The sequence below is a fragment of the Pipistrellus kuhlii genome, unplaced genomic scaffold (assembly GCF_014108245.1).
Source record: "Pipistrellus kuhlii isolate mPipKuh1 unplaced genomic scaffold, mPipKuh1.p scaffold_m20_p_19, whole genome shotgun sequence".
Taxonomy (NCBI): domain Eukaryota; kingdom Metazoa; phylum Chordata; class Mammalia; order Chiroptera; family Vespertilionidae; genus Pipistrellus; species Pipistrellus kuhlii.
Window position 1 is genome coordinate 9,510,690 of NW_023425504.1, and position 13,474 is coordinate 9,524,163.

Sequence of the window (13,474 nt, forward strand, 5' to 3'; positions counted from 1 at the left end):
TGGTGCTCCTTGTCTGACTGGATTCTAGGTCTCCGGGTGGAACAAAGCCCTGACCCTTGGCTCCTAGCCGCACCCCTGCCAGCCCCCTAACCCCCCTGTCCGCCATGCATCTCATTCTGGGTGTCTTGGTCTTTTATTTTTTTGTGTCATTTGTATAACTAAATGCCCATGATAGTAGCTTCAGACTGGAAAGAGCAAAATACAATAATGCAAAACCAAAGAAATAAAAAATAAAAATAAAGTATGTTTATTTTTAGAGGGAGAGGAAGAGAGTGGGAGAGAGAGAAATATTAATGTGAGAGGGGAACATCATTTGGCTGCCTGCTGCACGCCCCCCCCATTGGGGATTGAGCCCTCAACTCGGACATGTGCCCTGACTAGGAACTGAATCAGCAACCTTTTGGTGCACGGGAGGATGCCAACCAACAAAGCCACACTGGCTACAGCAAAAATATAAAATGCTTCACATACTTGTGTTTCATCCTTATGCAGAGAGCATGCTAATCTTCTCTGTATTGTTCCAATTTTACTATATGGGTTGCCAAAGTGAGCACCCTTCGAGGCTTTTAAATATATGTTTTCTTATCTGTTAAGCATTACTTTTTGTATTCAGCAGTAATGACATTCCAGAAACAGAAAACCTATACTCCCTCTTTGGTCTGCTTCAACATAGCTGCTGGATCCACTAAAACTCCTTTACAAAGGTCAGAAAAGATGGCTAAGTTGCCATATTGATCAGACATACTTTTCATTCCTATCTAATTCAACCTCTTGGCAGTTTCTGACACACCTGATAATTCCTTTTCTCTTAGAACCAGTTTCTGGCTTTTACAACACCTCACTTTTCTATGTAACTCTTCAATGACCATTCCTCAGGGCTCAGATCCGGGTCTTTTGTTTCTACATGTCTTCTGCCCCCATTCTGCCTTAAGCTTACTAACATCTCTTTCTTAACATTAATTTAATAGCCTCCTCATTGGATGTCCTCTGCCAAGTCTTCTCTCCAACCAATTCATTCATCCCACAGCAAGAAGAGTAATTTTAAAAAAATGAAAATTAGATCATGTCATTTTGCCTGGGTCAAACCCTTTAAAGTACTACATTTCAACCTTAGATAAATTACAAACTATTTAATATTGTCCATAAAACAGTATGATCTAACTCCTGCTTATATAACCATAGTGGCCTGGTGCACAAAAATTGTGCGGGGTGGGGGTGGGGTGGGGGGAGGGTTCCTCACCCCAGCCTGCACCCTCTCTAATCTGGGATCCCCTCGAAGGATGTCCTACTGTCTCAAAGGATGTCCTACTGCCGTTTTACAGGGATCAGGCCTAAACTGGCAGTTGGGACATCCCTCTCACAATCCAGGACTGCTGACTCCAGCCGCTCACTTGCCTGCCTGCCTGCCTGCCTGCCTGCCTGCCTGATTGCCCCTAACAACTCTGCCTGCTGGCCTGCTCGCCCCCAACTGCCCCCTGTCACTGGCATGCTCACCCCCAAATACACCCCTCCCCCGGCCAGCCTGATCACCCCCTACTTCCCCTCATGTCAGCCTGCTCACCCCAACTGCCTTTCCTGCTGGCCTGCTCATCCCCACTTTCCCTCCCCACTGGCCTGCTCAACTCCAACTGCCCCCTTGCTGGCCTGCTCACTCCAAACTGTCCCCCACTGTCCTGATCATCTCCAACTGACCCCCACTGATGGCCTGCTCACCCCCAACTGGTCCCCCTGCTGGTCTTCTTATCCCCAATGGCCCCTGCTGTCCCATTTTGGCCTGATCACCCCACCCCCTGTTAATCCAAGGTCCCAGCCCCTCCTTTTTTTCTTTCTTTTTTTTCAGTGTCTCCTTGAGCAGAGGCCAGGGCTGGCTGGAAGCAAGTATCTAGGATTTATTTATCTTCTATAATTGAAACTTTTTAGCCTTGAGCAGAAGCCAGGGCCAGCCAGGGCGGGTAGGAAGCTTGTCTTCCTTCATTGCCTGGGGCAACCCAAACCTCTTGCTCACTCCAGCTTCATGGCCATCACCATTTTTGTTGGGATTTATTTATCTCCTATAATTGAAACTTTGTAGTCTTGAGCATGGGCTGGAAGCTTGGCTTCCTCAATTGCCAGGACAACCCAAGCCTCCTACTTGCTCCAGCTCTGTGGCCAGATGCCATCTTGGTTGGGTTAATTTGCATACTTGCTCCTGATTGGCTGGTGGGTGTGGATTGTGGGCATAGCAGAGTGATGTTTAATTTACATGTTTCTCTTTTATTAGTGTAGAATATCCTCTTATATAATACTACAGACAAATTGACCTTTTTTCAGTTACTCAACATGTTATTCTTTCCCACCTTAGATCCTTAACATGCTGTTTCTTCTTCCTGGAATATTGTTTCCGTGCTTTTTGAATGGTTCACTCCTACTCATATTTCATATCTCACTTTAACTGTTACTTTCTCTGACCAACTAATCCAGTGGCATCTGTACTTTTCCTTTAAAAAATGTGTCATAATTTGTGATTAAACATTTATGACAAATTTATTTACAGTACTTAAGTTCTTTCTCTACAATTATCTTTAAATGCCAGGAATGTGGAAGCCCTATTTGGTATTTTCCCACTCTACATCCAGGACTTAGCATAGTGTTTGACACATAGTAGAAGTCCAAAAAGTATATGCTGAATCATTGATTTTTTATCTCTTTAAGGAAACCTACATGAAATTACAGTTATAATTAGAAATTACATGTTGATCACAGACTGAGAACCAAGGGGTATGAGTTATATGACAATAATACTCATAGAGATCAGGATAAAAATAAGACATATCTTAGAATAGACCCATAATGTTTAAATCATTATAGCCTAGAGTACTTTACCTTGATTAATATTTAATGGGTAAAACCAGCACTTTCCTCAATAACTTAATACATGGCTTATTATTATTATTTATACTTTATTTAAAGCAAATAAATAATCATCTACAAGAGCATGTTTCTTATGCTGACTTGCAAATTCATTATTTGTAACTCTGAAAATATTTTCCACACATCCAACATTATATACAATGGTAAGGTTCCCTTGGTTAATTCATAATGCTTAATTTACTATTCATTCATCCATTTAAAAATATTAATTGAATGCCTTAACTGGTTTGGCTTGGTGGATAGAGCGTTGGCCTACAGACTGAAGGGTCCCAGTTCGATACCGGTCAAGGGCATGTACCTTGGTTGTGGACACATCCCCAGTAGGGGGTGTGCAGGAGGCAGCTGAATTGATGTTTCTCTCTCATCAATGTTTCTAACTCTCTATCCCTTTCCCTTATTCTCTGTAAAAAAAAAAATCAATAAGATATATTTTTAAAAAATATTAATTGAACATCACTTTGTTCCAGGATCTGTTCTAGCATTGAGGATACAATAATAAAATAGAAAAAAAAATCTTGATTTTGATAATGATTTCATGAGTTTATACGTGTGGCAATAATTATCAGATAATACAGTTTTAATATGTATAGTTCATTTTATGTCACTTATGCCTCAATAAAGCTGTTTAAAAGTGTTTTTAAAAACTTATAACTAGAAACTATTTTGTTTGTCAGTTTATTTTGTTCATTAAGTTCCACATATAAGTGATATGTGGAAGCATGCAATAGACTGAGGATCCTCAGGGGGAAGGGGAGGGAGGGAAGAGATTAACTAAAGAACTTATATGCATAACCCATGGACAAAGACAATAGTGGTGTGAAGGAGTGGGAAGGAAGGGGCCAATGGGGAGGGACATCTGTAATACTTTTAACAATAAAGATAAAAATTTTTAAAATGTCGTGACTTAATCAATAAAGAAATTTTAAAAAATGTTGTGACTAGTAGATGAATACATTCTGGAGAGCTAAAGTACAAAATAATGATTATAGTCAATAAGTATATATTATATACTTCAAAGTTGCTAAGAGACTAGATCTTACATGTTCAAACCACAAAAAGAAATGGTAATTATGTGACATGATGCAGGTGTTAGCTAACACTAGAGTGGCAATCATTTTCAAATATATTGTATGAATGTATTAAATCAATATGTTGTATGCCTTATACAATTTTATATGCCTTATCTCTCAATAAAAAAATAAAATAAAGCAAACGGAAAAAAAGCATTCTGGAGAGAATTAAGAGAGATGGTAGGATAAGATAGTATTAAAATTTCTAGGAATGTGAGTATGTAAGTTTTGGAAATAAAATATTTGTTGCATTGTTATGATTTGTTTGCAGTTGTAAGAATTTATTTTATTTTTTAAATATATTTTATTGATTTGAGAGGGAGAAAGGGAGAGGGAGAGATAGAAACATCAATGATTTGAGAGAATCATTGATCTGCTACTCCCTGCATACTCTCTACTGAGAAACCTAGGCATATGCCCTGACTGGAATCAAACCAATGGCCTCTGGGTGCATAGGTCTACAATAATATATTTTTAAATCTCAGATTGTACTTAAGGAGGACATGTTATCAAAAGAGACACCGGTTTTGCTCTCCCCTTTAAAAATCAATAAAAAACATAACAAAACAAAGATAAATTAAAAAATTATCTGTATATTGTATAAAATTTTGGAATGAATTCTTTTTTTTTAATCCTCAGGGAGAGGGAGAGAGATAGAAACATTAATGATGAGAGAGAATCATTGATTGTCTGCCTCCTGCATGCCCCACACTGGGGATCCAGCCATAACCCAGGTATGTGACCTGACCAGGAATCAAACCCAGAACCCTTCAGTCTGCAGGACAATGATCTATCCCCTGAGCAACACCAGCCAGGCTTAATATGCATTCTTTGACTGTGAGTGAGGTTGAACATTTTTTAATGTTTTACTGGGTAATTGTATTTCTTTAAAGAAGCACTTCACTAAAGAGAGTTGAAAATGAATGGATATGTGTATATATACCACTTTGGCGTAACACAGCTGTTGCAATAAATAAAATATACTTCCATGTTACTTGCACTTCAAAGAAATAAATTTTTTCTATTGCTAATATCAATGTGAAAAGCACAGAGACAAGAACAATAGAAATACAGTGTTCTGGCATTTAAAAAAATCGACCAATGATCTGTAATGTGCCATAGGCAGTAAAACATATGGTGGGAATTAAGATTTTCAGAGGGATAGAAAGGATGGCTTGTTTCTTTCACTGGCTTGTTTCTTTCACTGGCTAAAAGGTTATGACCCAGCATGCACCATATGACCTGCCAGAACCTACTGACCCACCAATTATCCTGTGGAAAATGGAACTCAGTAACTCTTCCTAATTTTCACCCAAATCTGTAGCTCCTGCTGTGTTCCCCATCTCTGTTAAAGGCATCAAATCTATCCAGCCTGCCAAACTAGAAATCTGGGGGGTGTCACTATTCCTTCTTCTGCTCCATGCAGCTGTTCCCCGCCCTCACTTCTATTACTGGGTGTTTGTGAGAATGAAACATGTACCATGTCTGCAAGTGCCCAGCACAATGTCAGGCAGGCAGTGATCAGAAAAGGGATTTATTTCATTCTTTCACCTTGTGCAGTTTTTGCTTTATCCAACAGCTCCATCCCCAACAACAACAACAACAACAAAACCCCCAACACAACAACAAAATGTTTAAAATAATGCCTTCTTATCAGTGATCTACAGCTTTCCACATGGTTTATCTAAGGCTTCTGCCCTACTTGTTAAACTGTATACCTGGAGGAACTGGTGTATAGGACACTCGCCTTTCACTAGGCAGGAATAATAGAGCTGTCCATGTGGAATATATTAATTGAAAAATATCCTAATCTTTTTACTTTATAAATGGAAAGGATGCTAATGATTTCTTACAGATTAGTATTGTTAACTTTGGTTTGGAAGGAAAACTAGATGGAATGCTCTCAGATTTTGGAAGGGAGTTCATATAAAGGCAAAGGCAGAATGTCTAAATGGTGATGGGAAATGAAATAAAAATCTACAGTCATCACTTCCTGACCTAGTTATAGGTTATCAGTATCTCCTTGACCACAAAGCATATTTCAGGCCCATGTCTTCCACTCCCTTCCTTTGATAGATGTCCTGACACTACAAATTCACTTTAATATGTATGTTATACTCAGCAAAACATAATAAAGAACATAATGGTCAGCTTTTAAAAATAATATTCATTTCAAAACAAAATGTTATGAAGTTTCGATTATCTGCTATTTCAGATTATCTCTGCCACTGCTCTGGAGGGTCGAATTTCCTTTGCAGCTTCCTAGCCCTTGAAAACATGTGTTTAGTTATAAATATAGGTCCCTCTGGGAAATCTCCAAATGGGAAAGTTTCTATTGTTTGTGAGTTAGAAATGCATGTATTTCCTTTGTCAAAAAGGAGAGCATTAATGCTTGGCAATTTACAGATCATTTCAAAATGTGTTTCTACCCCCAAACATTTACCAGTCGGCAAAAATATTTCTAGCACCTATTGGCAATAAGCATGAATCATTTTAAAAAGTTGAGTTCTTGATTACTGGTTTCAGAAATATTTTAAGGTCTTAAAAAATGAAAAGTATTTTTTTTTTTTTAGTTAGAAAAGTAGTTGAAGTCTCTCATTCAATTTTCCTAGAAAGCCAAACCCTTTCACCAGGTGCTACCATTATTAGCAATTTCTAAAGAATACTTTTTAAAATAACGTATACAAATATATGTACATATATGTGAATTTATCCCTTCTTGTTTACCTACATGGGAGCATATTATTCATAGCTTCTTACATTATTTTTCACTTACTATATCTTAGAGATTGTTCCATAACAGTTCTATTTGCCTTTCTATTTCTCTCTATATTTTTTAGCAATACCATAGTATTCCATTGACTGACATTACATTATTTTATCTAACCAATCCTTATTCTAGATATATATGTTGTTATTAGGTTTCTTTACTATTATAAACAATACTGTCATAAAACATTATACCTCTCCTCTTTAAAACGGAAAATATGAAAGATATATTGTACAATAATAGAGAAACCAGCACAATGATCTCTATCATGGACACCCAATTTCAATGATAATCAACTGACTCATGGGCTATACTCCTCCAATTACCCCACCAGATAATCTTGAAGCAAATTTATTCCAGAAGTATTGTAGTTTATTGTATATCAATAAAGATAATAACATCTTAAAATAACCTTATCCAATTACCATATGTAAAATATTAACAATTTATTGATACCATAAGATGCTGTCAGTGTTCAAATTTCCCCTATGGACAATTGTTTATAGCTAATTTATTAAAATCAGAATCCAAATAAGGTCCACACATTATATTTGATTGACATGCCTCTTAGGTCTTGTAATGTATAAATTTCTTCTCCCTTTTTTCTCCTTGCAACTTTTTTGTTGGCAAAATTAGATCTTTTGTCTTACAATTTTCCACATTTTGGGTTTTGCTAACTGCATTGCATGGTGTTCTTTAACAAGTTCTCCTCTCTGTATTTCCTGAAAACTGGTGATCTTATCAGTAGACTTTATCAGATTCAGGTTTAATGTTTAGGCAAGAACACATACTAGATGGTGCTGAGTACTTCCCTCAGGAGACCATAAGAAATTTGGTTTATAGGTGGAAGTTTGTTGGATACATTCCTCTGAGTGAAATTGCTTGTTACATTTTTTATTATGATGACTATTACTAAATTACCAAAATGCCTTCCACAAAAATTGTACCAATTTACATTCCCATCTGAAATAAATGAGCCTGTTTCCCCATATCAACACTACTTGATCAAGCTCTTTACACTTTTGACAATTTGATGTGAGAAAAAATGTTATCTTGTCAAGTGATAATACAATCTAGATTTAGCTAGAATCAGCTTACACATTGCTGCAGCCGAATTTCCTTGTTTATTAGCTCACATGAGTACAATATGGTAGGCAAATATACATAACTGTGATAACATTACAAATGATCTATATAAGTCAAAATGAATTGGCATGGGCAAAGTATACTTATTAAAACTTAATGTAAAGCCATATGTGCTATGCTACTCCCTGGTTTGTCAACGCAGATGAAACTCAAAGAAATCTTGTGTGATTTAATGAACAAAATGAATTGACCAACAAAATAAGACCAGAAGCATGGAGACATGGAACAGATTGACATACCTCCGTGTGTGTGTGTGTGTGTGTGTGTGTGTGTGTGTGTGTGTGTCGGGGGGGAGGGGGATGAGAAAAGATAAACCAAAAAACTTATATACTTACTAGAGGCCCAATGCATGAAATTCATGTGTGTGTGTGTTTGTGTGTGTGTCCCTCAGCCCAGCCTGCACCATCTCCAATCTGGGACCCTCTCACAATCCAAGACTGCTGACTCCCAACTGCTCACCTGCCTGGCTGCCTGATTGCCCCTATCCGCTTCTGCCTGCCAACCTAATCTCCGCCTAACCACCGCCTGCCAGCCTGATTGACCACTAACTGCTCCCCTGCCGACCCAATTGCCCCTAACTGCCCTCCCCTGCTAGCCTGGTCACCTTTAACTGTCCTCCCTTGGAGGCCTGGTTCCCCCCTACTGCCCTCCCCCACTGGCCCAGTCACCCCTAACTGCCCTCCCCTGCTGGCCTGATCACCCACAACTGCCCTCCCCTGCAGGCCATCACCTGGGGACAGTCACCTTTGAACCAATGGGGGCAGCCATCTTGTGTGTTGGAGTAACAATCAATTTGCATATTACTCTTTTATTAGCTAGGACTAGAGGCCCAGTGCACAAATTCATGCACTGGTGGGGTCCCTCAGCCTGGCCTGCAGGGATCAGGCCAAAACTAGCTTTCCAACATCCCCCGAGGGGTCCCAGATTGAAAGTGAGCACAGGCCAGGCCCAGGGACTTCTAGAATGCGTATAAGATCTTTGGTTAATCTCTTCCCACCCTCCCTCCTTTCCTCTGAGATTTATCAGTCTGTTCCATTTGTATATGCCTATGGTTTCCACTCCTGCCTTGAGTGTCTGCCCCTTGGTGGTCAATACACATCATAGCTACCAGTTGGCTGGTCGAATGGTTGGCTGGTCACTTAGGCTTTTATATATATATATATATATATAGATAGATATGCATAGCCCATGGACATGAGCAATAGGGCAATGAAGACCTCGGGGTTGAGTAGGAGCTGGGAGGAGGGTGGTAAAAGACGAGAGGAAATGGGAGACAATTGTAATACTGTTAATCATTTTAAAATGTTACAAAAGCCCCTCCCCAAAAAGAAATCTTATGTGTATTTTTAGAAAATTGGTTTAATTTCCCATATCTAGAGCAATAGCCCTGTGTCAAGTATGTGGAGGGATCTAGTGATGAGTAAGGCCGAGATCTTTGTACCCATGAGCTTATAATCTAGTAAGAGAGATGAAACTTCATTATAATGCAGTTAAAAATCAAGAGAAAGCCAAAACCCGTTTGGCTCAGTGGATAGAGCATCGGCCTGCAGACTGAAGGGTCCCAGGATCGATTCTGGTCAAGAGCATGTACCTTGGTTGCGGGCACATCCCCAGTAGGGGGTGTGCAGGAGGCAGCTGAATCGATGATTCTCTCTCATCAGTGTTTCTAACTCTCTGTTCCTCTCTCTTCCTCTCTGTAAAAAAAATCAATAAAATATATATTTTTTTTAAAAAATCAGGAGAAAGGTCACCTCAGCTGGAGAGATCGGGAAGAGGTGGCAATTCAAATGGGCCTTGAAGAATGGATAAGTCTCAGAAAGGCAGACATGGGGATAGCATTCCAGATGGCAAGAAGGGCATGACCAATGGTGGGAGATGAAGAAAGCCCAGGTGGGCCATAGAGCAAATAAAGGACTTGTGGGGAATTGGAGGGAGCATGAACTTGGAAAGCATAAAAAGCCACTCTAATTAGCACAATTATTTATGAGACACATTTCGAAGGATTAAAAGGAAAACAATTATTACTATAAAAAATAAAATGCCAAATAAGTGATTAAAAAATACTATCACATGAATCCTTTCAACAGTAGTCACTTTGCAAAAAGTTACCCTTATATCTTTTCTTAGCAATTTGTGCATTTAATTTAGGCCAATCAAGCATAGTTTCTATAATGTTCTGCATAGCCTGATTAGAAAAAAATAGAGGAAGCCGCATTCATTCCTTGCTTAATCAAAGTTAGGTGGCTCTGAGTCACTGAGAGGTTGTTTGTTTTAAATTGCAGTTTAGAGTAAAAAACAACTATGGAGGGAAAGTTCCATAGTCCTTAATAATCATACCAAATTACCAGCCTCAATGAATTGCTACACACTGAGACTGTAGAAGACATACCATATCATCTAGAAAGCTGGAATTCTGTGGACGACGAGCTATAATAATAATCAGCATTTTCTGCTACCAGGTATTAAGATTTATGGCAAAGAATAGGCACTCTTTGAAGCAGTGTTTCCAACAGAACTTTATGCAATCATGGAAATGTTTTATATCTTCATTGTCCAAATCAGTAGCCACCAGCCACATGTGGTTATGAGTACTTGAAATGTGGCTAGTGAGACGGAAGAACTGTATTTTTTGTCTTGTTTCATATTCATTAATTAGGTAGCATTGCAGCTTTTAATTTAAAAAATTCCACTTTTTTCCTGAAAGATTGATTTATTGATGAAAAGACCATGCACTCAAACAACATGAACTCACAAAGCATTTTAATGCTTATGCTATCACAAGGACTAGATGCAGTCTAGAGCAATAGAACTTTTGACACCCTGAGAATTTCACTTAAAGTCAAAGGCAGTGGTAATTTACTGCCTTATGCAAAGTTTACTGAGTTCTATTCTTTTTTTTTTTTTAATATATGTTTTATTGATTTTTTTACAGAGAGGAAGGGAGAGAGATAGTTAGAAACATCGATCAGCTGCCTCTTGCACGCCCCCTACTGGGGATGTGCCCGCAACCAAGGTATATGCCCTTGACAGGAATTGAACCAGGGACCCTTCAGTCTGCAGGCTGACTCTCTATCCACTGAGCCAAACCGGTTTCAGCGGTTCTATTTTTTTTTTTTTTTAACAATGACAAGCAAGCATGCCAATGTTTTACAATTCACTTTAAAATACAGACAACAAAAGATAAAACTCTTAAGTGGCAATAATCCTACTGCTGCTCAATTTCTGACTTTAACTGAGTTGGATTTTCTTTTTTCCCAAATGTCTTGAAGGCTAACCCTCTGGATACGTCAAGTAGTGGGAATATACCTTAAGTTACTAACCAAGAGTCCCTTTTGCAGACTTTTTAAAATGGAATTTCAGATTCATTAGAACAAAAGGATGCACTTTTCTCGACCTTGGAGCTAGTGACCGTTGGGAGATAAAAAGAGTAGTGGCACTAAGGAAAACTATTGTCCAGACAAATAAGCCTCTCCCAGGGGCAGCAGAAATCCACAATAAAATCCCCGTTTCCAAGAAAATCCAGGCATTTCCATAAAAAAAGCCTAGAAAGATAAATAGAATGTCCTTAAAAGCCACAGGTTTTTAATAATACAAAATGTCTAAGTCCAGGGTAAACAAAGAGCTAAGAAAAACTAACATCTACTAACTCAAGTTTCTCAAGACCCAGGTCATGACCTAGAGCCTGATCACAAGGTATTTTCAAAAGAGCCGCTTTTCCTGTTCCTGCGATGAGTTTATTTTGTGGAACTTATTTGGCTACAAAACTCGACCACTGCACAGAAATTTTAAGCCAGGTGTATTACAATGACTTCCAATTCACAACAATGAGAAATGAGATTTGGGACTTCATTTAAAAAGTGAAGTTAATGCCTTCTGTATAACAGCCAAAATTTGTTGAACCTAAAGTTAATGTGTTTTCATCTTATCTTTATCCTGTTACATTAGTTCCTTTCTCACCTTATTTCGCAGAAGTGATCAGTGAAGCTTTTCAAAATCTGATAAAGTCTTCATCTTCAATGCTTTCTGAATGACCATATTCAAATATAGTTCTTTCTGACTTCAACCCTCTAGGAGGCAGAAGTCAACCGATCTCTTTCCTTTGTTGCACAGCTATTTAAACTTGCTGCTATACCACATCCTTTTTCTGATGGCTGACTTCCAGGAACTAACCTGTGGTTTTGAAAACAGAGTGTTTTCCATAGCAGGCTGTATTCGTTATTATTGACATTATTCATCTATTTAGTAGCCCTAGGGCTTCTAACAAAAAAAAAAAAATCAAAGAGCAATAAACAAAAAACAGGACTCTGGCTTAACCACCTTAATGTTAATTCATTTGCTTTTGTACTTAGCATTTTGTTCTCTGTGGTAGGCTCTGAAAATGTGAAAGCCAAAACAAAACTAATTTCCCATAGTCCCTAATGTTTTGGGGTTTTTTTGTTTGTTTGTGTGTGTGTTTTTTTTTGTTTTGTTTTTGTTTTGCATGATTTTACAAATGATTCAGAACATGTCGCTTTTCTTTTAAAAAGTCTGGTAAGCATCAGCTCCTGGAATTAAGCTGTAACTACACCGAAACTAGCTTTGTATTTTCCATTTACATCTCTCAGTCTTTATTCACCAATGAGTGGGGCCATCCTCTTTCCTACACAAGGATTTATTTAATGTAAACTATTTTGATTTTTTAATGATTTAGAATAAATTACTTAGGCTGGTAAAAAAAAAATCATTAAAGAGCAGGCTGTGGTCATGCTTATTAGAAGAACAGTTTTCTGAGCACTTTTAAAAAGTCAGGTTGAGGTTGTGTGTCAGGGCTCAAGTTTCACAGCCATCTCCACTTTGAAACATAATATATGAAAGCCCTGTTTCTTTTTTTTTAATAAGAAATCAAGTGTGCTTAAGTGGAAAACATTTCAACATTTAAAATATGGTCAAGCTCTCCACTTTGAAATAGAAGGATCCGAGGAAAGAGCGATGGTTAGTTTGTTGCTGAAAGAAAAAAAAAAAAATCTTTGTGAGATGTTACTGCTGTCCTTTGGGCTGAAAAGGCTACCAACACTAATCTTCAAGGTCAGGCTGGTAACAATGCCATTTGAGTAGTGCATTTTAACATCATTTTAAAAAACATATATCTATAAAATGAATGGCTAAACCCAATCTCTTCATACAATTGAACAATTTCAATTTTGTTAATTACACATTTATTCAGGGTTCAGAATTAGGGTGGTAGAGAATTTAAATAAGTGTGCAATCCTTAAAAAATGCAATATGCTGCTGACCTGGTGAAACATTTAGAAAACAAAGTAAATGTTTAACCAAAGACAAGGCAAGAGGAATCTACTTAACTCAGAGTTTTTCAAATTTAAATGTCTAAAAACCACAAATGCTTTTAGCAAATACTGAAAAAAATTTAAAGATATATACTTTGGCAGGAAGATAAACATTTGATAATGTGTATATTAGTGAGAATAGACTTGCTACTTTCAAGTAGGAATTGCTATGCATAAGAGGTATTTAGTAGCTATGAAATTTTTGAAGTGTCAGATGATCTGGGTTCTAGTTTAATTGTGGAAATTTGAGCAAG

At 37.9% G+C, this 13,474-nt stretch overlaps 1 non-coding gene across 1 annotated transcript; it reads right to left on the reverse strand.

Moving 5' to 3' along the window:
* Positions 1-447: 447 nt before the first annotated feature.
* On the reverse strand, positions 448-556 carry LOC118722231. Its single transcript, XR_004988939.1, has one exon. It is a non-coding gene; the product is annotated as a U6 spliceosomal RNA (small nuclear RNA).
* Positions 557-13,474: the final 12,918 nt, after the last annotated feature.